Source organism: Periplaneta americana, chromosome 8 (assembly GCF_040183065.1).
Source record: "Periplaneta americana isolate PAMFEO1 chromosome 8, P.americana_PAMFEO1_priV1, whole genome shotgun sequence".
In the NCBI taxonomy this organism is placed as follows: Eukaryota; Metazoa; Arthropoda; class Insecta; order Blattodea; family Blattidae; genus Periplaneta; species Periplaneta americana.
The window spans coordinates 146,895,870-146,920,870 of record NC_091124.1 but is presented as its reverse complement, the minus strand read 5'-3'; positions in this window follow the sequence as shown (position 1 = coordinate 146,920,870).

Below are 25,001 nucleotides of genomic sequence, written 5' to 3'. Positions count from 1 at the left end.
CTACCCATGGGAAAGTACGTTTATTTAATAATTATCAGTAATCAGATAGACTATAAAGACATTTAGGTGTACAGGTGATTACATAAAATCTGAACAGAATATTTCATTATGTCTACAGAAATAATTTTAAAACATTTTAAAGAAATTCCAAAAGACTTAAAACATTCAAGTGAGAATTTTGGAATTGTTCCCCTTGCTCCGAACAATAATCCAAATATTTCAACCTGTCCTTGTATATGATAATAATCCCTAAAGTATCCAATTGTAAGGTCATTGATGGTCTTTTTTTCTTCATGTACTGCTCTGGGTTGTTCAACTGCAGTTTCAAAGCGCACGGTGGGATCGATGATAATTGCTTTGTCATTTCCTCTATCAATGGCAATGATGTCAACTCGCCGAGAACTTCCATCTTTTGCAAGGCAGTGTACTTCTTGATGAACCTCGTAGAAGAAACGAAGATTTTAAGACTACTACTACTACTACTACTACTACTACTACTACTACTACTACTACTACTATCATCATCGTTTTCAATATTCAGAATATTAGAGCTCTTTCTTACTTAGTTATTTAACGACGCTGTATCAACTACTAGGTTATTTAGTGTCGATGGCATTGGTGGCAGCGAGATGGTATTCGGCGAAATGAGGCCGAGGATTCGACATAGATTACCTGATATTCGCCTTACGGTTGGAAAGACTCGGAAAAATCCTACCAGTAATCAGCCCAATCGGAAATCGAACACTCGCCCGAGTGCAACTACGGATGTTAGAGCTGTTAAGTTACAATTTTAGGGTTATGTAAATATATAAAGTTGACCTGAATGGATGAAAGTAGGCCTACTTGTCTTCCTACTAAATTATTGAGTTTATTAATGTAAACATTCTTAACCCAATAAATTAGTGACGGTTATTGACGAGATATCAAAAAAATATATTTTATATACCCTTTTATGTGTTGGTGTTGAATTCGCAGGAAAACCATCTATACTGCATACAATTCGACATGGAAGTATAAGCCTAAGTAATTTAAATGCTAGTTTCTAGTTACGAAATCTTTGACTATAGAAAGTCCTCCTTTCGCCTTTGTTTTCATCTTCTTTTTCGCCTTTGTCCCAGTCTTCCTCGCCTTAGTCTTCAACTTTGTCCTAATCTTCTTCGACCTAGACTTTGCCCTTGTCTTCTCGTCTTCGCCTTTGTCTTCCTCGAATTGGGCCCTTTGTTCTGTTACGTTCTTATATTGGTGGAGATTATACACCAACATTGAAGTCCACTCTCGTGGAGTAACGGTTAGCGCGTCTAGCCTCAAAACCAGGTGACCATGGTTCGAATCCCGGTCGGAACAAGTTACCTGGTTAAGGTTTTTCCGATGTTTTGCCTCAACCCAATATGAGCAAATGCTGGGTAATTATCTGTGCTGGACCCCGGACTCATTTCACCGGCATTATCACCTTCATTTCATTCAGATGCTAAATAACCTAAGATGTTGAATAATTTCGAGGGAAAAATTGTTCCGGAGCCGGGTATCGAACCCGGGACCTTTGGTTTAACGTACCAACGCTCTACCACTGAGCTACTCGGGAACTCTAACCGACACCGATCCAATTTTTCCCTTCTATATCCACAGACCTCACAGTGGGCTGACAACCGTCAAGCAACCAACTTCGAGTGCACACTAACTCCGTGTGACTTAAATTGTGGTACGTTAAACCAAAGGTCCCGGGTTCGATACCCGGCTCCGGAACAATTTTTCCCTCGAAATTATTCAAATCAACTTTACAGGGAGTTATACCTGAAAATCTTGATTTGCATAATACACGTCACTGTTCGTTAACAGAAAACCACAATTTAAGTCACACGGAGTTAGTGTGCACTCGAAGTTGGTTGTTTGACGGTTGTCAGCCCACTTTGAGGTCTGTGGATATAGAAGGGAAAAATTGGATCGGTGTCGGTTAGAGTTCCCGAGTAGCTCAGTGGTAGAGCGTTGGTACGTTAAACCTAAGGTCCCGGGTTCGATACCCGGCTCCGGAACAATTTTTTCCCTCGAAATTATTCAAATCAACTTTACAGGGAGTTATACCTGAAAATCTTGATTTGCATAACCTAAGATGTTGTTACAGCGTCGTAATATAACATAAAAACAACATTGAATATAAACAGTGGTACTAAATTAAGGATAAGAATTTCATTTTAAACTTTTATATTTCCCGGTAATTTAAAAATATGAACTTATTTAGCCCCTAACAAGGATAATAGAAATAAAACTGGAACTGTATGTTTTCTGTCTGCATTGTAGCCTACAAATGCGTTCATTACATTGTCCAATAGAAAGGAAGTTTCCGCCCCATTTCACACTTGCCAGATAATCCCAGCGCGACAAACCTAGTTTGAGGGTGACCTCTCACTATTCCGAGCCAAAACCACACCATATAAAGCCTTGATGAATTTATCCAATTAGTCAAATCCGGAACCGCCCTTGTTACACCATATAGCATAATCGTTGCTTTTTATCTATTCAATTATTTCCAAGCTCCAAGAGTAGAGTTAGAGAACTTAAATCATATTCATATCACTCGTGGGTTTTGTATCGAGAGGGGCGTGCATGGAAGGGACGGACACTGATGAGAAAATTAGGTATGAGTGGGAGGTCAGTAACCATAGGTTGGGTTCATTATTAAATAAATTGATAGTAATTCAGCTTTGTCCGTTGCCTCGGCGCGAGAGGAGACTTGTGTACTGCCGTTCTACTCAAATCGTACCAATATGAACAGCGCGCGTAATTAAATTAATGCGTCGCTTTTATCGCCCTCTTAATGAGATCCGACGCTACGCAGATGGATCCAGGTCGTTCTCAAAGTGACGCAGCCGTCCACTTCACATATGATGGGCGGGATAACATAGTTGCCGTTTCGTAGAAATTTGCCCTTGTATCATAGAATTTTATACTGAAATTCCATGTTTATTAAAGTTGATATTTTAAGGTGATATCAGATAATAATCTCAGGTGTGATTTAAGACTTTCACGATATTAAACGTATGAGAAATTCTTGAGTTCTGTACCGTATCATATTCGTAGAAATATACAACGGTTCGTAACAATTTATCTTCGGAGAGCGAGTAATTTTTCTAGGCATAACATTCACTCAATTGATTATTGAACTTAACTGTTAGAAGGATCTAGTTATAGAGAATAGATCTTGGTAATGGATGCATCATCATCATCATCATCATCATCCTTCACGAATTAGGCCTCTGTAGACCTGTTTCGGCCCCATCTAGCAGTCTTCTTAACGGTCTTCCTGGTCGACGATGTCCTCTAGGTTTATATTGCATCATAATTTTTGGGATTCTTGAATTTTCCATTCTTCTTACATGATCTAGCCAATTGAATTTGTATCTGGTGATTTTTTCTTCTACTGACTCTACTTCTAATTGTTCTAAAATTTCTTCATTCCTTTTTCGGTCTAAAAGAGTATATCCTGCTGTTCTCCTGAAAAATTTCATTTCCGTTGCTTTGATTCTGTTCATGTCTTTTTTCTTTAATGTCCAAATCTCGCTTCCGTATAGAAGGGTGGGTAATGCTAGTGTATTATATATTTTTATTCTTGTAGATTTTTGTACTAATTTAGCTTTTAATGTATTGTTTATTATTCCTAGAATTTGTGTAAATTTGGTAATTTTCTTGTTCACATCTTTTTCATTTTGATAAGATATTTCACAACCCAGATAATTGAAATTTTGCACTTGTTCGAGACATTGGTTATTGTGTATTATCTTACTTCTCACTGGGTCTTGTCCTAAAAATGCCATTACTTTTGATTTTTGTGCTGAAATTTCCATCCCAAAATCTTTTAATATTTCATTTAATGTATACAATCCTCTTTGTAAATTATCCTCTGAATTGGAAATTATGACTTGATCATCGGCATAGAGTAAGGTATTTAATGTTAGAGCACTGGTTATTTTGATTCCTGATGTGTAGATTTGGTTCCATTTTAAAATAATTTCATTTATATAAATATTAAATAAAGTTGGTGATAGTGGACAACCTTGTCGAACTCCATTATTAACTAATTTTCTTTCGGATATACAGTTATTTATTTTGACACTTATTTTGCTGTCCGTGTAGATTTCTATTATATTTTGGAATAGCAAATTTGGAATATTTTTTTCTTGTAATATGTCGAATAAAAGGTCTCATTACTTTCAAGCCTCAAACAAGCAGTATAAGGTAATGGATGCAAAATGTAAATTCCTTTCTCCTTGCCTTTTCTGGTGACGAAGTCGATGCACCAATGCATACATAGCTGCGAAACATAGAGTGTTTCAGTATATTTATCGCTGGATTATTTAACTCACAAAAAATCAAGAATGCGATATCTTCATTATGCTGCTATTTATAAGCAAAATTTATTTATTGCATAAAATTAATTAATTTATTTTTCTTTGCAATATTAAATCAGCTGCTAGTCCTTAATTAAAAATCGGTTAGCTCTTTGTTTAGTATTCTTTATGCTATTTTTAATAGTGTCAGTGTTAGAATATTTCTTGCATAAAGTGTGTTATAAAAACCATTTTTGTGTTATAAAAACCATTTTTATTTCAGTGGTAATTATCTCGAAAACAGGTTTTTTCCGGTTGGTCTCTTGTTGCGCAATCCGTCCAATTAATTATGATTAGAAGAAATACTGTATAATACTCCTTCTTCTTTCCCTTAGTTTAACCTCTCCCTTTTAGGTTCTAATTACACGATCCACGCTACCCGGGCGTTACAGGGCAGCGACCTGTCGTGAGAGGAATTAATCTATGGATCACATACATACTTTTTTGACCACACAAGGACAAGGAGGGCCTCCCCGGATGAGGGATCAGCTCAATGCCAGGGCCACCTGTATAATACGATGGCATTTTATTACAATTCAGCAACGAAAGAATAGAATTTTATATATGCCTATACCGAAGTAATCCTGCTATCTCTGACTGCCACTTTATTTATTTGTTTATTTATTTATTTATTGTTTTTTAATTTTTTTCGAGAGGAAAGGTATCTTGGCTTAGCTTTACGTCGCACAGTGGTCTAAAATGCACATTTAACGGGACAAATTAATACCTTTTCAAAGATTTTCATGAAATTTTACATAGTAGTTATAGGTAACATATGTTTTGTATACAAGCTTTCATTACGTTAGTATAAGGGGAACTACTTCTTATAGGGGAGCGCTATTAGACAAAATTAGTAATTTTTCTCCTATCTAACAGATTTTCATGAAATTTTACACAGTAGTTACAGGTAGCATATATGGTTTGTATGCAAGCTCTGATTACGTTGGTATAAGGGGAACTATCCCCTATAGGGGGCGCAATTAAACAAAATTAGTATCTTTTCTCCTATCTAACCGAGTAGTAGTAGGCTACATTTGTTTTGTATAAAACTCTGATTACGTTGGTATAAGAGGAACTATCCCTTATAGGGGATGCATTTAGACAAAATTAGTAACTTTTGTCCTATCTAACAAATGTTCATGAAACTTTATACAATAGTTATTTTGTATATAAGCTCTAATTGTCTGGATTGTCTTTGTTTCGACCTCACACTTGCTGTAATGGAAAAGCTTTCTTGGGCAGCCACGACATTTTCCAGGAGTAGGCCCAAGTTTTCTCTAAAATTTCATTATTATCACCAGGGAACGGATTTATATGGACTAAAAATATATGAAATATGTAAATATATATGTAGTTATTTTTACCAAAATATGGAATTAAATATGGATTTTTACCAAAATATGGAATTAAATATGGACTTAAAATTATAAAAAAAATGACTATGTACGTTAAATATTGGTACATTTTAATCAAACTAAACAAAAAATATAATGGACGTACCTTATCTTCCAATGTAGTTTCAACAAAACACAATTTTTATTGTCTGTTACCATAACAATAGGTTACAAACATTTCTTTCAAGTGCTGAAAAGTGAATCTTCTTCTATTGTCTCTGAGGATAGATTTATACTGACTAAAAGAGCGTTCGACGTCACAAGAAGTAACTGGTACATAATTCAATTTCACAATGTCTGCTGGGGATAAGTCCAAGTTAATCTTCACTGTTGATTCACCACTCATCACAGCAACAACCTTTTGTAGTTCTTCATATCCAGGGTTTTTTGAAAGTACAGTGTCCACCTTAGCTCTTACTGCATCTGCAACTTTACCTCTACCACGATTCAGTTGTTCCACAGTACTATTTATAATTTCAAAACTTTCAGATAGTGAAAGGTGCCTATTTTGGAGACTTTTGAGCGTTTTTATGATGCATGAAAATGTATGCTGAATGTGAGCTAAGTCATTCTTCACACTTATGTCACAGGTAACTGTTTTCGCAGTATCAATTGAGACTGCATCTTCAGAGTCCAATGCAAGGAGAACATTGTTAATAGAGTCTATATGTTCGGCATAATATTCAACTGCTTCTAGCCATGTACCCCATCTAGTTAAAATTGGCTTTGGTGGCAATGGAATTTCAGGGTACATTTCTTTCAACACGTTAACTCTACTGGGAGCTTTGAGAAATACTTTTTTCACTGATGAAATCAACAAATCTACTTTAGGGAAATTGTCTCTGACCACTTCTGCCACACGATGAAATGCATGCGCCACACAAGTAAAATGAGTCAATTTAGGATATACAACAGATAATGCTTGTCCAGCTTTGACCATATAAGGGGCAGCATCGCTAATAAAGAATAACACATTATCGTACATAATACCCTTTGGCCACAGGATACCCATAGCTTCGTTGAACAGTTTAACTATAGTTTTGTTATTGCACTTTTCTAGAACATCACAATGTAAAAGAATTCGTTCAGAATATTGTTCACTTAACAAACCGATAACTACATTACCAACAAGTCTACCTTCTTTGTCGGGAGTCTCATCAATGGAAACCCAAATTGAACTATCTTTAATTTCATCTCTTATCTTCTGTATTGTCTCATCGTAGATGGATGGAGCATACGTCTTCCTAAGTGTTGACTCATCCGGGATTGTATGTTGAGTATATTTTTCAAGGAATTCCCTGAAGACCTTATTCTTTAGTTTGTAGAGAGGAATATCAGCAGAGATGAGAGAACGGCACAGGTCGATGTTAAACTCAGATCTTACATTCGATGTTGTTGGTTGTGTTAAAAACAATTGTCTCTGCTTGGAATTTAGTTGTTTGTTGGCCTGATGTTTACTAGTTGTAATGTGTTGTTGCACCAGGAACTTTTGTGTAGATGATACTGCACACTGACACAAATTACAAAATAATATTTTATTGTCAGTTGATAAACCATCTTCTTTAAATTCTGAAATGTAACTTGTTAGTTTTGATTTTAAATTGACTGAATGACGTACTTTTGGCATATTTACCGTCTTTATAGTATTATTTATAAAACTGAACCTATGTGTACTCTGACTGGCATTTAACTGTTGAGCTGCACAACTGAAGTCTGTTAAAAATTTTAAATTAAATTAATACAGTTTTGTAACTTACTTTCCCATTGTTGATAGGACTGCTAATTTTCAAATAACTCTGATGTTAAAGGGATTACTGAACATGTGTTTAAATCTCTATTGTTGAAATGTATTTTTAAAAGTTAATGGAATTTTATTTTGTTTTATTGTTAAACCTAATATAATATGGACTGTTTTATATGAAATATGGAAAATATATGGAAATTAACGAAAATATGTACTAAACTCTAAAATATGGAAAAATATGGAAAATAAAAGTAGGATTTTTCAACCCTACACATTGTGAAACATAAAGATAATGCAAAATATAAATTATATTAGCTTTATAAGTAAATATGCATTTACATATAAATCCTTTCCCTGATTATCACCATGAGAACCTAATTTAATAAGTAGCTCACTAAGTCAATGTTCATTTCGTTAAAAAAAACTCATTCTTTATTCTCTTACTCTCCAACGATAAATTATCTTATGGGAAAAATGTAACACTTCACGTACTATTGCACCTTTTGGGCACCCGGGAAGCTTATTTAATGCATAATTAACGAGCTGTCACCTTGCATTCTCTGAATTGTACTTCGGAAGCAGATTCGGTTCTCAAATATTTAAATAACTGCAATCGAGAAAAATTGCACGAGATGTCAGCGTCGGATTCACTTACACCACCCAGGTCACCTGTTGGATTTGGACAATCATCGCGCACCAAGGGCTAAACTGTGCATAAGTGTACGAAGCCGCCCTGGGTCCAGCAGTCGCACAGTGGCTCAAATTCCATGTTTAGGTGGACAAAGTAGAATGCCTTGGCCTTTCAAAAATGTACGACACATTACCTCCTATTTTATTCGCTATCCGGTGGAAGCAATATTAAGTATATTTTATACTCTTACGATCTTACTAATAAAAACTCTATATACAGTCGTTTAACTTCTTATACTTACACAATGAGTAGCTCGTTTATAAGTCGTGTGTAAATTCCTTAATAATAATCACTACATACGTCGTGTATAATCGTGTATAACAGTATAACTGTTATATACATATATTCATGTATGAAGTCTGTTATACAACTAGGTCATAGTGTCGTCATTACTTCATTACGAAAGGTAATAGAATACCTGAGGTTCTCTATTGCATCCGGTAGAGCGCTTTAGTGTGCCGTGTTAAGTATCGATAGTATAACTGGCTGTGATCGATTAGCACACTATATTTTGGTCAAAGAGTACAAGCTACAGCAATATTATTCTAATTATTCTGTGCTCTTTGGTTTTTCTTCTGTGGTTACAAGACAACTATTATCATAAAATGACAGTCGATAAGAACAGCTGTTAGAGGGGCGGCCATTTTTTCTCTGTATACAACGCTTAAACAAGTAGTTTCGTGTATATAACTACTCCAAAGGAATTCCCATTGTATAATTACAGACTGTTTATACATCCATCACTTATGCATGCTTTATTAGTAACGTTTTCTGTCTCAACTCTGCATAAGTCTCGATAAAAATTACACACGGTTTATTAGTAAGATCGTTAAACTATATCGTACTCCAACCTGCTCACCTCTGGTCCAATGGCAGCCATTACTCAAGGGATTGGTTAAGCATTCTTTTGTTTGACTCTGTTTAAGTGAATTGTGCCCACGCAATCGAGTAGCGTGTCTGTCTGGAGCAGCAGGCTAGTGGCTTCGGAATAATGATGTGGGCAAGGTGGCTTTTGTTGCGGAGAAGCAGGCTGCAGCGCGCTTTACACAGATCTGCTGTCCGGGCGCGCAGCCCCCTGTTGCCCCATTGTTCGGGCATCTCGCCCCGCCGCATCCGTACAAAAGCCCGCGCTACTTGTGCACGATATATATAAAAACGAGACGAGCTAAAAAAAAAAAAATCCGGTAGCTTTAATACAAGTTGCAGACCTCTCTTATTCTGGTGACGCATTTCTAGAACTGAGTGCAGAGCGTTGAGTTTAGAATAGAAAAGAAAAGAGTTCGTGGTTTCAGGTGTATTCTCTTGGTCACGGTTCCCTTTTTATTTCTTGAATCGCGATCCGTCTTTTGTGAAGAATACTTTGAAGATTGATGACATCGTTCAGTTGTTGAAAGGTCGCTGATAGATATGTATCGATAGATAAAAGACGCACAAAGTGAATTACCCCTACTCCAACTTAAATAAAAAGCAAGTCTCAAGGTAATACAAAGAACTTGTGCTCATCATTAAACTGATATCTAAGCTAGTTAATAGTAATAAAATTGCGATGTTCGAAACAAATCAATGATGACGATAACAATCTTCAGCTTCATCATTCATCTTAATCTTTCATTCTCATCTAGAGCATAAGCGATTCGATGAGACAGGGCCATTCTCTTATTTTAAGTCATAATAATAATAATAATAATAATAATAATAATAATAATACTTACTTACAAATGGCTTTTAAAGAACTCGCAGGTTCATTGCCGCCCTCACATAAGCCCCCCATCGGTCCCTATCCTGTGCAAGATTAATCCAGTCTCTGTCATCATATCCTACCTTCCCCAAATCCATTTTAATATTATCCTCCTCCCCAAAGGTCTTTTTCCCTCCGGTCTCCCAACTAAGACTATATGCATTTCTGGATTCACCCATATGTGCTACATGCCCTACCCATATAAAAAAAACTAGATTTAATGTTCCTAATTATGTCAGGTGAAGAATGCAATGCGTGCAGTTCTGCGTTGTGTAACTTTCTCCGTTCTCCTGTAACTTCATCCCTTTTAGCCTCAAATATTTTGCTAAGAACCTTATTCTCAAACAGCCTTAACCTCCAAGTTTCACAACCATGAAGAACAACCGGTAATTTATCTGTTTTATAAATTCCAAATTTCAGATTTTTTGACAGCAGACTAGATGACAAAAACTTCTCAACCGAATAATAACACGCATTTATTCCTTTATTGTAGTAGTGCCAGAGAATCAGTCCCATTCCGAGGCTTATTGTAAGGTTTCGTAACAAACTATTTTTTTACAGTGATGGGTTGTTAGCCCTTCGCCAACCCCCAAGCGGAGGAACACCCCTTATCGGCTATCCACTACTCATATATATTCGCAGCTACCCTCCTTATCTGGAGGCCATCTCCTCTATCCGCAACCTGAGGACGCGTCATGAATAATAATAATAATAATAATAATAATAATAATAATAATAATAATAATGAAATCCCGGGGCTGGCACATCTGATCTGATCCTTAAGTAACAAGGACTATAGTTATCTTGGAAAAGGTAAATGCTAGATTCGTTCCCATTTCCACTGGAAAATATATGGATAATATTTCGTAAGAACTCAATCACTACTGATTTTACAAGGTGGACTAGCCGGTAGATGGAATGAGGATAGGCGGACTGGCCGATAGATGGGAGTCAAGCAATCCGATATACAGTATCAACGAAGAGTGTATCGCTCTAAACAGGCAATCGGCTGTCATTAAATGATTAATTCGAAGTTAAAGTGAATATGAACAAAACTTGAAATATTAAGAAGTAGTGATTATGAAAATAACGTAGGGTAATAATACTAACAAGAGAATTGTAAGACTATAAGACAGCACTATCTCCTGTGTTATTTTTTGTTGGTTACTTAATGAGTTAACGCTACATCATCTACTTAGTTACTTAGATTTGATGATGACGAGATAAGGCCGAAGATATCCATAATATAATTATCTAACATTCGCTTTAGGAAAAACTGAAAATATAGATAATCAGACCAAGCGGGTATGGAACCCAAACCCGATCTTGTACCTTAACAAAATACCTGCAAGAAATTGGCCTCCCAAACAGATTATTTTACCGATTGCAAGAACTGCAATCCTATGAACATTCATTTTGTGCAGAATATTCTAGCACTTGAATAAGATGAAATCTCAGATGTGATTAATCACTGATTAGGCCTATTGCGTGCCTAGTTCCAGTAAAAGTGTAAACAGTGTGCACTATGGTCTCTTTTTATCCACATTTTACCAAAAAGAACGCCAAAAAGCAAAGCAACGAATTAAATCAGTAGTCCCAAATTTCTCGCTTTACGTAGACTTCCTTACCTTGCGGTTCTACTCTTTACTACTCGTAATACACTTTGTAAGGGGGATCCAGGAAATAACGACCGTTCGCGCATACCCGCCGCGCAGCTGACTCCCCTTCCTTGTTTGAAGGTCAACTGGCTTCCTTAACATGTGTTCTCATAATGTTGTGAGTACTGGTTGCAACAAGTCGCCATTGTGCATTTTGTGTTACTTCAAAATGAACGACGTGATTGATAATCCCGCCGACTGTGAAGTGAGGAGTGTGATTCGATTTTTGAATGCCCGACATTTGAAACCTGCAGAAATTTACCGGCAATTGAAAGAAGTGTATGGTGATACTGTAATGAATGAAAGAAACCGAGAAAATTCAAACAGACTCTCTCAACACTAAAAGTTATGGCTATTGTCTTTTGGGATCGCAAAGGTGTTCTTTTGCTGGATTTCATGCCAAAAGGCACTACGATCAATGCAAATCGTTATTGTGAGACCTTGCTCTTAGCGATTTTCACCTTTTCACTAAGCTGAAAGACTTTCTGGGTGGTACGCGTTTTGGAAGTGATGAAGAGTTGAAGAAGACAGTGAACACCTGGCTTAATGAACTGGCGTCAGAGGAGTATAACACGGGAATTCTAAAGCTAGTGAACAGATACGACAAATGTTTAAATGTAGGTGGTGATTATGTAGAGAAGTAAAGGAAGCTTCAGTTATGTAACAGACTTTGTTTTTTCAAATAAATATATATTTTTTAAATTATTACAACAAAACGGTCGTTATTTCCTGGATCCCCCTCGTAGTTTTTCTGTTCGTAGTTACAAGAATGAGATGTAGCCTTGCTATCCCGAAACAGGTATAGCAGCAGTTACAATCTTCATTTAAAACTCTGTCTGTTGTTGATGTGAAATTATACATTTTGTCAGCCAGCGTCAGAGCTCAGACGGCTTGTCTCCTGATCCATAGTTGCGCTAGGCGCGGGTTAGAATTCCCGCTTGGACTGATTACGTGGTTGGGTTTTTTCCGTGGTTTTCCCCAACAGTAATGCGAATGTCAGGTTATCTATGGCATCCTCGGCCTCATCTCGCCAAATACCATCTTGCTATCACCATTTCGATCGAAGCTAAATAACCCAGTAGTTGATACAGCGTCGTTAAATAAGCAAAGTAAAAAATTATATAAACCGTTTGTCAAAGTTAAATGTTTTAGTATGAGTTTTTGGGTTTTCTGGATGAATGTGATGAGAAATAGACTTTTTGGTATTCCACCCATGTCTTTGAAACTCAGGATGGAATTTCTCGAGGGGGCAATATGACCCCACACTGAGATCTTTGAAGACCCTCAAGCTATCAAGTAAGCGCATTTCCGAACCCTCACCGGCTGACTACACTAAGGTTCGCTGCGTACCCAGGTTTCGAGCAGGCAAAACTATTCGTCCCTAGACTAGTCCCTTCTGTGCTTCGTCAGTAGGCGTCGGGGAATACTATGGAATGATGATGAAATGGGGAAATGTTGACGGAATGATGTAAATGTCTAATGCGAAAAAAACTCAAACTACGACCAACAGGCCTGACCGGGATTCGAACCCGGACCACATGCATGACAAGTTGTTGAAGGTCTGGCCACTCAGCCACCGCAGGGGTTGCCTTGGAACTCAAAATTTTTAACTTTTCAAAATTACATATAGCTTCCTTTATCAGGGCAGGTGGCATGATCTACTGTGTTTGCTCGTTATGTCTGGTTATTCCAGGCAACTGACCCTCTTTTTTGTAAGGAAAACCTGGTTAATAGTGAGATAACGTAAAAACTAGTGGATCTGAGTGCTTGGGAATCCGTGAGTGGAAAAAAATCTTGTATGAGGCACTCAGAATCAAAGTGATACAAGTGACATGTAGTAAGTTTTGAGATAAATGGCTTTGAAGTTGAAAAGGAAATTAAAAAATCTGTTACAGAATTATGTTGCTGTAAATTTACAGTTGTATATGCTGATGCCTATATTTTTTAACTTTGCGACGGGTTTTTACCTGGTGGTATTATTGTTGTTTATCTTCCTCTCTGTCGCGTCGCCGGCAGAGGAGAAGTTGACTAGCTCAGTCACACGTCGGTGGATGCTGGAAGATCTTGTCCCCCGGTAGAGGAGATCTCTTCTCAGGGACCTTATGGTTTTGTGGGCGTAGGATCTAAAGTGATATTCGTCGTTCTCACGAAAAGAAACCAAGGAGTAGAGTTCCACTAAGCGTATTTATTCGGCTCACTTCCCTTGCTTGAGTCCAAGCGACGGAATACTGGCTGTTGTCACTTTTTGAGTAAAACACAAAGCTAAAAAGTGCGAAATCTATACTTTATCACTTCGATCGGCTGGAAAACTGAGAATGATAAGAAATACACGATCGGAACAAGTGCCGAAAATATTAGTAATACTCACGCGATCGACTCACAGGCCGTAAATTATATAAGTGAGTAGCACGCCACTGGCCGGCAGTCTTCTAACCAAACACACGATCGGCTCACTAGCCGGTGATATTCTGAGAAAATACACGCTCGGCTCACAGGCCGGTAATCGTCTGCGAAAATACACACTCGGCTCACAGGCCGGCAATCGTCTGGGGCGGCACGCTCTCGGCTCACGTCCTTTTAAATGCTCACTAAGGTGACGCGCTCACCAGACGCTACTATTGTTTGCCAGATACAAACAACGCTACCAACGCGTTCCTAGACAGGAAAAACCCCTTTATGCTATACTAAAGTTCAGTAACCTACCTCGCGTCTACTGGTCTTAAATGCGTTAGGCGCCTGTCAGACTGAGTATGATCAGACAAGAGAGGGAGCTGAATCTAGCAAGACACTCACTGGTAAAAGTCGCCAGCTTACAACCAACATGAACAGCGGGAGCCGGTCGCCGCCTTGTGTCGACAAGTCTCGGCCGGACGGAGGCCAGCCACCGGGGAAGCGGAAAACGAGACGGAAGAAGGTGAAACCGACGGCCATCGGAAAACCTGCCTCACCGGAAGCAACATCATCACCACAACCATCATCATTTGGTAAGTCCAGCGCTTCACCAACCAAGACGATCGACGACTTAAATACACTAAAGACCATGGCACCGATCACTGCAAATAGAGCAGTAGTGATCACAAACGCTGACCCCGACCTACTGGACGCAGTGACTCCACGGAAACCCACAACGACCTTGACTATAAACTCCACCACGAGAGCCTACGTATTTTCCTCACGAGAGAGATTACGTCAGATGACATTAATGCATCCACGACAATTCGGGAAGCACGCCCGATACCAAACTCCACCAACCGCCACTCTCCTCGGACCTTGGGAATTACCAGGCCACCCACCCCATCCCTCCTCCACCCCACCCCACTCTCTATTGGACAGTGAATCTTCTCCTTCTTCTTCTTCTGAGGAAGAGGCAGAGGCTACTTCCAATCCACAAGAGGGGCCCTCAGAAGGGCCGACTCCAAAACCTAGAGCAGAGAGATCTCCTGTCCCAAAACCCACAGCAGAGAAGTCTCCCAACGGACCACCTCCCAGCTCTGAGGCGTCGTCTCACGAATCCTCAGAAGGGAAGCGGTCCAACAGGCGCAAACCTATTCCCACAAAAGTATCCGGTTCGACCCCGGCAAGCCCCACTTCTCCCACCCCCCCTAATACCGCACAACGACCCAAGACAAGGACAGTACTGAAAATACTGAACCACACAAAAAACGGCAACAACCCACTACACATAGAGCGACTAATGAAACAGTACCGACTCGACATTCAAACTCCACGACAGTTCTGGGCACACACTACCAAGACAACAACACTCACATTCCCCACGATTGACGACGCGGAGAAGTTCGCTAGGGCAATTCCCCTGTACAACTTCGGCCCGTCCGCAGAAATCAGCATTACGCCGCCCAGTGAAACAAGACAGAGACAGACCACAAATAAAGAGATCAGTGTCGTCATGAAAAATGTCGACACACTGATCTCTGAGGACGAACTAATGCAGATTCTGGCTGTAATACATCCAGGTATCACACGCATTAAGAGAATTATCTCCGCACAGACTGACAAACCCACCAACTTAGTTAGAATATTCACAAAAGACATCACCACAGCAGACAAGTTACTAGCAGGACTTAAACTCGCAGGACGATACTACAGAGTAGAGCCATCACACGAGACAATCTTCCACCGACCGTGCCTTAACTGTGCACAATACGGCCACACAAGGACAAACTGTGACAAGCCCAAGACTTGTTTTAAGTGCGGCAAGAATCCCGACCTCTGCAACCACAACCGCCTATCCCAGATCAGGTATTGCGCCACGTGCAACAGCGACACCCATTATACGGGCCAAGCTCGCTGTCCAAAATATCCAAGGTCTAATCCCATAACCTCCACCGATCCCACGCATGTCCCCATAGACACCCACAAACCAACACCGCCACATATACCCAAACCATCACAGTCCGTCTTCAAACCAACACTTCCCAAACCCGAATTGTCTTATGCGGATGCAGCTAAGACTACGACAACCAAGACAACCACTACAGACGATCCACAGACAGACAAAACAACCACGGAACAGCTGGTCGAGGGGGTTCTACGTTCTGCTATGCAGAAAATAGAATCCTACATTGACCGGCAACTAAACAGACTACAGGACGAAATAGTGACATTCACTATTTCCTTACTCACTACAGACACAAACCCCACGAAACGACACACGACACTTGCCACAGCCAACCAGGCAGCCCGACGGCTTCTACGGAAACGAGTAGCCCACCACTTTGTTGGTAACAGGTTACGAGTTTCCCTAGCGCCACTACAAAAACGTGACTAGGACAGAACTGACCAGAGCACTGGACTCTCTCTTCATGCCAGACTTCTCCTCCATCGCGTCGATCAGGTCGCTTTTGCACCCCCTCCCCCCCCGTATGTTGTAGCTAATCCATTTTCGGCTTACCCCTAGAAATTTCTAGCGCTCCTTAACAGGAGCGGCGAAACCCGAAGTGAGACAAGTGGCCAATAGGCTTGGAGCTCACATATTCAGTTTTACACAGCCCCAACTCCCCCCTTGCAAAAAGGACGTGTTTTCACGTACCTGTAAAGTTTTTCCTCCCACTTCCCCCCACTCATTCATTCATTCAGACTGAGTGAATAAAGAACCTATTACGCGGTTCGCTGATCCCTGTGGCGTAGGTTAAACAGACATCTCAAAGAAATATAGAAATCTCAAAATGAAACTATACTATAACTTATATAGGAGAAAAAAATATCTTACTATTGCCGGATCACCCGACTACAGCTTCAAATGCCCCTTTCTCAACAATGGAAATTCCCTTAAAGAATTTTCATTGTTGGGAAATCTCGCCTTCGACAATGCCATTCTACCGTTATCCCTACCGCGATCAGCCAGGATACACGCCATCTTGCTCAGCTATACAAATTCTAAAATAAACATGACATATATGTTTTTAAACAATCTCTCTGTGCACACAGTCATCATTCAAGCATACATGTTAATCATCCCTCACACTATTTACATACGATATTTACAAAATTCATAAGATTCTTATTTACAGTTTCACACATTATTCCATCACGCATCCATCTTGCGTACGCAGTTACACTGCGCCGCACTGTACATTGGTATCCTGCCTTTACACAATAGAGTCTAGCTCACCATCCTAACTTACGTATCTATATTTACATTGTCTTGCCTGAATGGTCTTAGCAGCTGTTTATGGTATCTACCTAGAGCCTAGTTTTTGTTTAGGTCCTTCAACTCGTAGGTATGGTCTCCAAATTTATTTGCTATAGAGAATGGTCCCTTATACAATAGCTCCATCCTCGAGTATCGACCTCTTAAAGCCGACGATAACTTTATGTCTCTTAGCAACACTTGGTCTCCAACCTTCGGTTCCCACCGGTGTCTATACCTCTTTACTTTTGACCTTCTCTGTTCTGCCTTTTTCTCTATCCTATCCAATGCCAATCTACACAGTTGTTCCTCATTCATCGTATCACCCTCTTGTATAGCCTCCGGGAGCTTTCCGATCATTGGATCCGGGTCTATCCCTAACATTAGTTTTATGGGAGCGATCCCGGTAGTAGGGTTCACTGAATGGTTCATCACCTTCTCAATTACTGTACATTGTTTAAACCAGTCTTTGTGGTTCCTATGACATAAGATTCTAAAATACAATGATATGTCCCTGAGGGCTCTCTCGCATGGGTTTCCGCTTGGAAAATAGGCGGAGCAATTATACATTTTGATACCTGCGCTTCTTAGTCTGTCAGTAAACAACCTCGATTTATGTACAGAAACGTTATCACACAACAATGCCTTCACTGGACCATACTTCGGTACATAATCATTAAGTATTTTATCTGCACAAATTTTACTTGATAATGATCGCACAGGGTAGATTTTTACAAATTTAGTGAACACATCATATGTTACAAAAATATATTTATGTCCAAATGCAGACATCGGCATAGGACCATGTTCGTCTACAGCTACAAGCTCGTTTTTGCCTCCCCTGACAATAACTTGTGGTACAGTGTCGAATTTTACATTCATAGGTTTTGCCTTCTGACAAATTACACAACAAGAGACAACTTTCCTAACTTTCCTTGCCAGCTGTTTGATATACACCGATTCAGCCAGGGTTAGCGAAACTCTCTCGCTCCCTGAGTGACTCATAGATACGTGAAAATCACGAATTAGTTCTTCTTCCATGCTAGTAGGAATGTACACCTTCCATTTCTGGACGTCTCTCCCGTGTAGCTTATACAACACTCCAGAGCGCATACCGATTGACTCACCTTGAGCCTGTGAGATCTCTTTAGCCGTGTTCTTCATATTTCTTATCGCGGGGTCCTCATCTTGCAAATCTGCCATCCTACGAAATCTACCCGCGAGTGAACTATTCCCGGTGGAATGAATTTTCATGACCGCGATCTCATATTTAGGGGCGGTAATAGTTTCCGGCAACCCCGATTTTGAATTCAAACGGGACAGACAATCTCCGAAGATATTCTCTGATCCCGGAATATGCTTTATAGTTACATCATAGGCGAGAATTTCATGAACGTACCTAGATATCCTAGAGTTGGTCAGTTTGCACCGGTTTAGGAAGCCTAAACTCACGTGATCCGTGTACACCACAATCTGACGATTGAAAACGTATTGCCGAAACTTCTGTAGTGCGAAGTACACTGCAGAAATTTCCAACTCCGTAATTGACGCGTTACTTTCCGTTCGCGACAAACCTCTCGAGGCCGTGGCAATCACGTGTCGCTCGTTGTCTTCGCTAGTTTGACACAGTACTGCGCCATAACCATACGAAGATGCATCGGTGTATATCTGGTAAGGTAGGCGGTCGTTAGGCCTTTCCAGCAGAATCGAGTCAGCGAACAATAGTTTCGACCGATCGAAAGCCTCTTGTTCCGCTGCTCCCCATCTAAATGGTGTATCTTTCTTTAGGAGTTCCCTCAGTGGATGCACGTGTCGCGCGAAATTGACCAGGAACCTATTTTGGTATTGGAGGATACCCAGATATCTCCGAACCTGCTTCCTGTTCTTAGGAGGTGGGATCTTCATAATGCTCTCCACTCTCTCTCGGTTCGGCCTAACTCCTTCCGTTGAAATCACATAACCCAAGAATTCGGTCTCAATTTTGAAAAACGCAGTCTTCCCTAATTTCACTGTCATGCCAGCTTCCCTGAGTTTACTTAATACAAAATCAATGTCTCGAATGTGTCTCTGTATATTGTTCCCATATATCAAAAAGTCGTCCACATACTGCGCTAAAAACTCTTTTGTGGAATCCATGAAAATCCTATCGAGTGCTCTTAATAACGCCGATCCTGAACTTGCAATGCCAAAAGGGCAGCGCGTGTATTGATATACGCGTCCGTTGTGCAAAAACGCGGTATATTTCCTAGATTTCTCGTCTAAAGGGATCTGCCAAAATGAGCTCGTTAAATCTAAGCTCGTGAACACGGAACAATCACTCATCCTACTTAAAAGGGTATCTATGGGTTCCGTGCGGAAGTTGTCTCGGACTGAAAAGGAATTTACATGTCGGGCATCGATCGTGACCCGCAGGCTGCCATTCTGCTTCCTTACCCAACACAAGGCGTTTACATACGGAGAATCTGACACCTCAATTATTCCGTCCCTCAACATGTTGTTGATGACCTCGTCTGCCTGCTCTCGTATCGAAAGTGGAATGGGCCTACACTTATGCCGAAATATCTCTAACCCCTCTACATTAATTTTGTGAGTGTACACATTACACAGCCCCGGCGTATCAGAAAATACATCTAAATTTTTCACTACCACGTCCATTAACTGTCTTCTCTCTTTCTCACTAATCCCGTACGCTTCACTGACTTTCCTATTTACTGCCTCGAACGTACCCTCGTCAATCCTATTGTTCGCGGCGGCTATTCCTTCAACACAGTGTCGCGACCCTACCGCGTCAACAACGTCACTTTCGTACAAGTGACTATTACGTAATTGCTGCACCCGGGCTAATTCTACAATGCACAAATCACAATTCCCGCAGTCTACATTACATGTTCCCTTCTTACGGTCCTCATTTTCCCACGGATTGATCTCGATTACTGCATTCTTGCAAATTCGGATATGTTCTACAAAGAATAATTCCTCCTGCAGCTCTCTTTCTCCTTTTGATCTCTCATCTCCTTCTGTCAATGCGCCCCCTGTGCTAAACGGTACGTGTCCTATGTTTCCCTCTTGGGTAATCACGCCTAAATTATTTCCTCCGAAATCTAATAACGCCTGCCATTCGTAGAAACTCTCTACGCCAATTATAACATCCATGGTTAATTTTTGCACAACTAGGAAAATTGCCTGTAGTCTTAGATCGCCACATTCGATCTCGAAGAGCACCTGGAATCTAACTTTCTCCCGCTTCTTCCCTAACGCGCCAGCGCAGTACAGTGAACAAATCGGAAGCACCTGCAATTTGACTCCTGAATCTTTAATTTTCTGAAAAAATTCCATGCTGCACACATTGTTGGTTGACCCAGAATCTAATAGCACACAACAATTAACACCAAAAATCTTTACATCTATACAGGGTAATGTGTATATGCCCTTATTATCCGTTTCTCGGCATGTGATTTCATTCGGTCGGTTTATGTTGATCGCGTTTGCGGACCCTTCAGATAATGTTCTATGACACTCAGCTACAGAAATCTCCGAGTCCTTAAGACTTCTGCATCTTAGTTTCCCGAAGCGGACCCAATTCCACACTCATCTCTCATTTCGTTCCTCCCTACCGTAGGATCTCTACCCGGGCTTGCCGGCCTGTCACACTCGTTGCTACACGTGGCTGGCATTCTATTGTTTCCCTGCTGCGCCGCCACCATCAATGCATTTCTGCGGTCTCTTTCCTGTTCCTGCCTCCTCCAGTTTCTCCTGTTATTCCAGCCCCTACCAAAATTAGGCTGCCAGAATCCTTGCCTATATCTCCTATTTCTAAACCAGTGGGGTGGGTTGCTGTCCCTAGGGTGCATATCTGCCTCTCTACCCGTATACCATCTTATGTGATTAATTCTGCGGACTGGTCCGCCCCCATTATTTCTCATCCTATTTACATTACTTCCGTTACCGCGGTCAACACCAGGATTATTGCGGTTGTACATATTTCTGACAGGTTGAATATCCCTCCTATTTCGGTTTGGGCTGATAGTACCACTTTGACCCCGACTATTATTATTATTATACCCATAGCCTGGTTGTCTGTCAGCTGCCCAATTATTTGCATTCATGTTCCCTCGAGGTGGTGAGAGGGCGCCATGTGCCCCTCTCTCCGCCTTCGAGTGGCTGGAATAACCCTGTATACTCTTCTCTGCACAATTAGTTGCGTCATAACTTTCGCCTCCATTGTGTGTCATATCAGAACTGTCTAGCGCGGTCAGGAGGTCAATTGTCTCCCCAAAATCTCGTGGTCCCGCGATAATTAAATTATACCTAATATTTTCCGGGTAATGGGATATGATAGTTTGTATCAACTCAGAATCTGGCATTGGTGGATTTAGACTCTTTCCCTTTTTGACAAGCTCCATAAAGTAATCAATCATCGATATGCCTTTCTTAGCATCAAACCTACTATCATTGATTTCTTTTCTGATTTTCTGCTGTTGCCTCTGCCCCCAATACCGGTCAGAGAACTTTGTTTTGAATTCTCCATAACTAACTTGTGCGTCTAAAGCTACGAGAACCCAATTAAGTGGCCGTCCTCTCAGACTTTTTCTCACGACGGTCATTTTTAGTTCCTCTGGTACCCCTTTCACGTGAAAATACGTTTCCAATTCGCGGATATAACAGTGAGGGTTTGAGAATTCCACCTCATCAAATACGGGATAACCAATTTCATTAATGATATGTGTGGGATACTGTGGGCGACCTAAAGATGACCTCTCGTTTACAACATTTAAATTACATTGTTCCTGATTTCGAGGGTCTTGGTTCTCTCCTACCATATGATTACTTATGTTACTACCTCCTACTATATTTCCTAATCCCATACTATTGCTCCCGCTAGGCGTTCCGCTCACGCTCGGTTCGCTAATTGAATTATCGACAGTGACTCCATGGATCCTATCTTGCATCGAATTCCATCTTGATTCTAAACTCTCTAAGCGTTCTCTCTCTTCCTTTCCCTGGTCTCTCACTACTCGCCTAATCGCCTCCATCTCTCGATCCACCCCTTGTAGCCTCTCATCTACCGTCCCTTCTATGGCCGACCTCGTCTTTTCGTTCTCAGCAATTGTGCTATTCCTCACCTTCTCCTCTAGTTCTCTCATGTTCTCTGCCATCTTATCTACTACAACGCCTAGTTGATTTTCTATTTCCTTATTATTGTCTGCTATCTTCCCCTCCAAGTTTTCTATTCGACTCTCTATCAGCTGGTTTACCTGTTCCCTAATCTCTCTGGAATTTTCTCCCATCCTACTCTCCATTTCTGATAGTTTGCTATCCATCTGCCTCATCAGTTGTTCAGTCTTTTGGCCTAGCCTCTCATCTATTTGCTTTATTTGTTCTGAAATTTGCTTCGCTTGCTCAGTACTTTGACCTAACCTCTCATCCATTTTTTTCATTTGTTCTGAGTTATCTCGTTTCATTTGTTCAAAATTTTTCTTAAATTGTTCTGACATTTGCTTCGCTTGCTCAGTACTTTCACCTAATCTTTCATCCATTTTTTTCATTTGTTCTGTACTCTGACCTAATCTTTCATCCATCTGTCTCAAACTCTGTTTCAATTGCTCTGAATTATCCTGTTTCATTTTGTCGAAATTTTGCTTCATTTGTTCTGAACTCTGTTTCAATTGCTCTGTAATATGTTTCATTAAAATTCCTAGCTGTCCTAGCATCATCCCTTCTTCTCCCTTTTCCTTCTCGCTACATTGCTGGGTTTCTTCGCTATTTCCTATGATCTCGTTGTCCCCCATACTGCTCTCCAATTCTAATCTTCCCTCCATTTCGCTGTCTCCTACGTTCTTCGTCCCTCTATTCTCTCTACTTATTATTTTCCTCTCACTCTCCGTCCCTTCGGTCTCAATTCTCCTATTCCTTAATAACATCTGGATATGCCATAACCTATATACAGATCACACAATAACAATCCCCTCCAAAATATTATACACACACAGATATAAATATACGTACAACCCTACACAGAATTATGCGTTAATAAATGTTATCCTCCCTACACACAAAGAAAGTTCATACATGTATAACCCTCCAAAATATTACCATCCACGTTGTCTTCCTCCTCGATGCAGCGTCGACCCTGCTCGTCCCGCGTGGCCGTGATGATTTCGCCACCCTCGGTGTCGCCGCTCTAGTTGTCTCGGCGGGGATGCTGCGTCAGCCTCTCTGCTGTCGTCTAGTACTGACGATAATCACGTTGCTGCTGCTACTGTTGTTCTCGTCCCGACGCCTCGGTGGTATTGTTGATTCTCGTAGCCACACACTAGTATTGTTTTTTTTTTTATTCTCGTAGCCCCACTGTCTCGGTGGTATTGTTGATTCTCGTAGCCGCGAGTTGTTGTTTTTATTCTCGAGCCACGCCTTCTTGTTTTTATTCTCGTCGCCCCACGTTGGGCGCCATTTGCGACGGGTTTTTACCTGGTGGTATTATTGTTGTTTATCTTCCTCTCTGTCGCGTCGCCGGCAGAGGAGAAGTTGACTAGCTCAGTCACACGTCGGTGGATGCTGGAAGATCTTGTCCCCCGGTAGAGGAGATCTCTTCTCAGGGACCTTATGGTTTTGTGGGCGTAGGATCTAAAGTGATATTCGTCGTTCTCACGAAAAGAAACCAAGGAGTAGAGTTCCACTAAGCGTATTTATTCGGCTCACTTCCCTTGCTTGAGTCCAAGCGACGGAATACTGGCTGTTGTCACTTTTTGAGTAAAACACAAAGCTAAAAAGTGCGAAATCTATACTTTATCACTTCGATCGGCTGGAAAACTGAGAATGATAAGAAATACACGATCGGAACAAGTGCCGAAAATATTAGTAATACTCACGCGATCGACTCACAGGCCGTAAATTATATAAGTGAGTAGCACGCCACTGGCCGGCAGTCTTCTAACCAAACACACGATCGGCTCACTAGCCGGTGATATTCTGAGAAAATACACGCTCGGCTCACAGGCCGGTAATCGTCTGCGAAAATACACACTCGGCTCACAGGCCGGCAATCGTCTGGGGCGGCACGCTCTCGGCTCACGTCCTTTTAAATGCTCACTAAGGTGACGCGCTCACCAGACGCTACTATTGTTTGCCAGATACAAACAACGCTACCAACGCGTTCCTAGACAGGAAAAACCCCTTTATGCTATACTAAAGTTCAGTAACCTACCTCGCGTCTACTGGTCTTAAATGCGTTAGGCGCCTGTCAGACTGAGTGAATAAAGAACCTATTACGCGGTTCGCTGATCCCTGTGGCGTAGGTTAAACAGACATCTCAAAGAAATATAGAAATCTCAAAATGAAACTATACTATAACTTATATAGGAGAAAAAAATATCTTACTATTGCCGGATCACCCGACTACAGCTTCAACTTCTAAATAGAAGTTATCTGTTCTAAAACTGTTTAGGTAAAATAGGGTCCTAAAGTCACTTGTATTATTTTTCCAAGAAAATATTTTTGGGAAGAAGTAATATAAGTGCTACGATTTCAGTATTTGTATATTATTAAGAACAAGAACATTGCTTACAACACTGAAACATTTCTGTCTGAACAGCATTGGGCTTTCTGATTATCATATTATAACACAAAATGTGTCTGCATAATCGAAAGAATCAATCAATCAATCAATCTTCTTAATGTTTCCAGCTGTTTGCTGATAACATAAAGTCCACTATAGTTCACTTTAGTCTTTTCAGTTCTTGTTTTT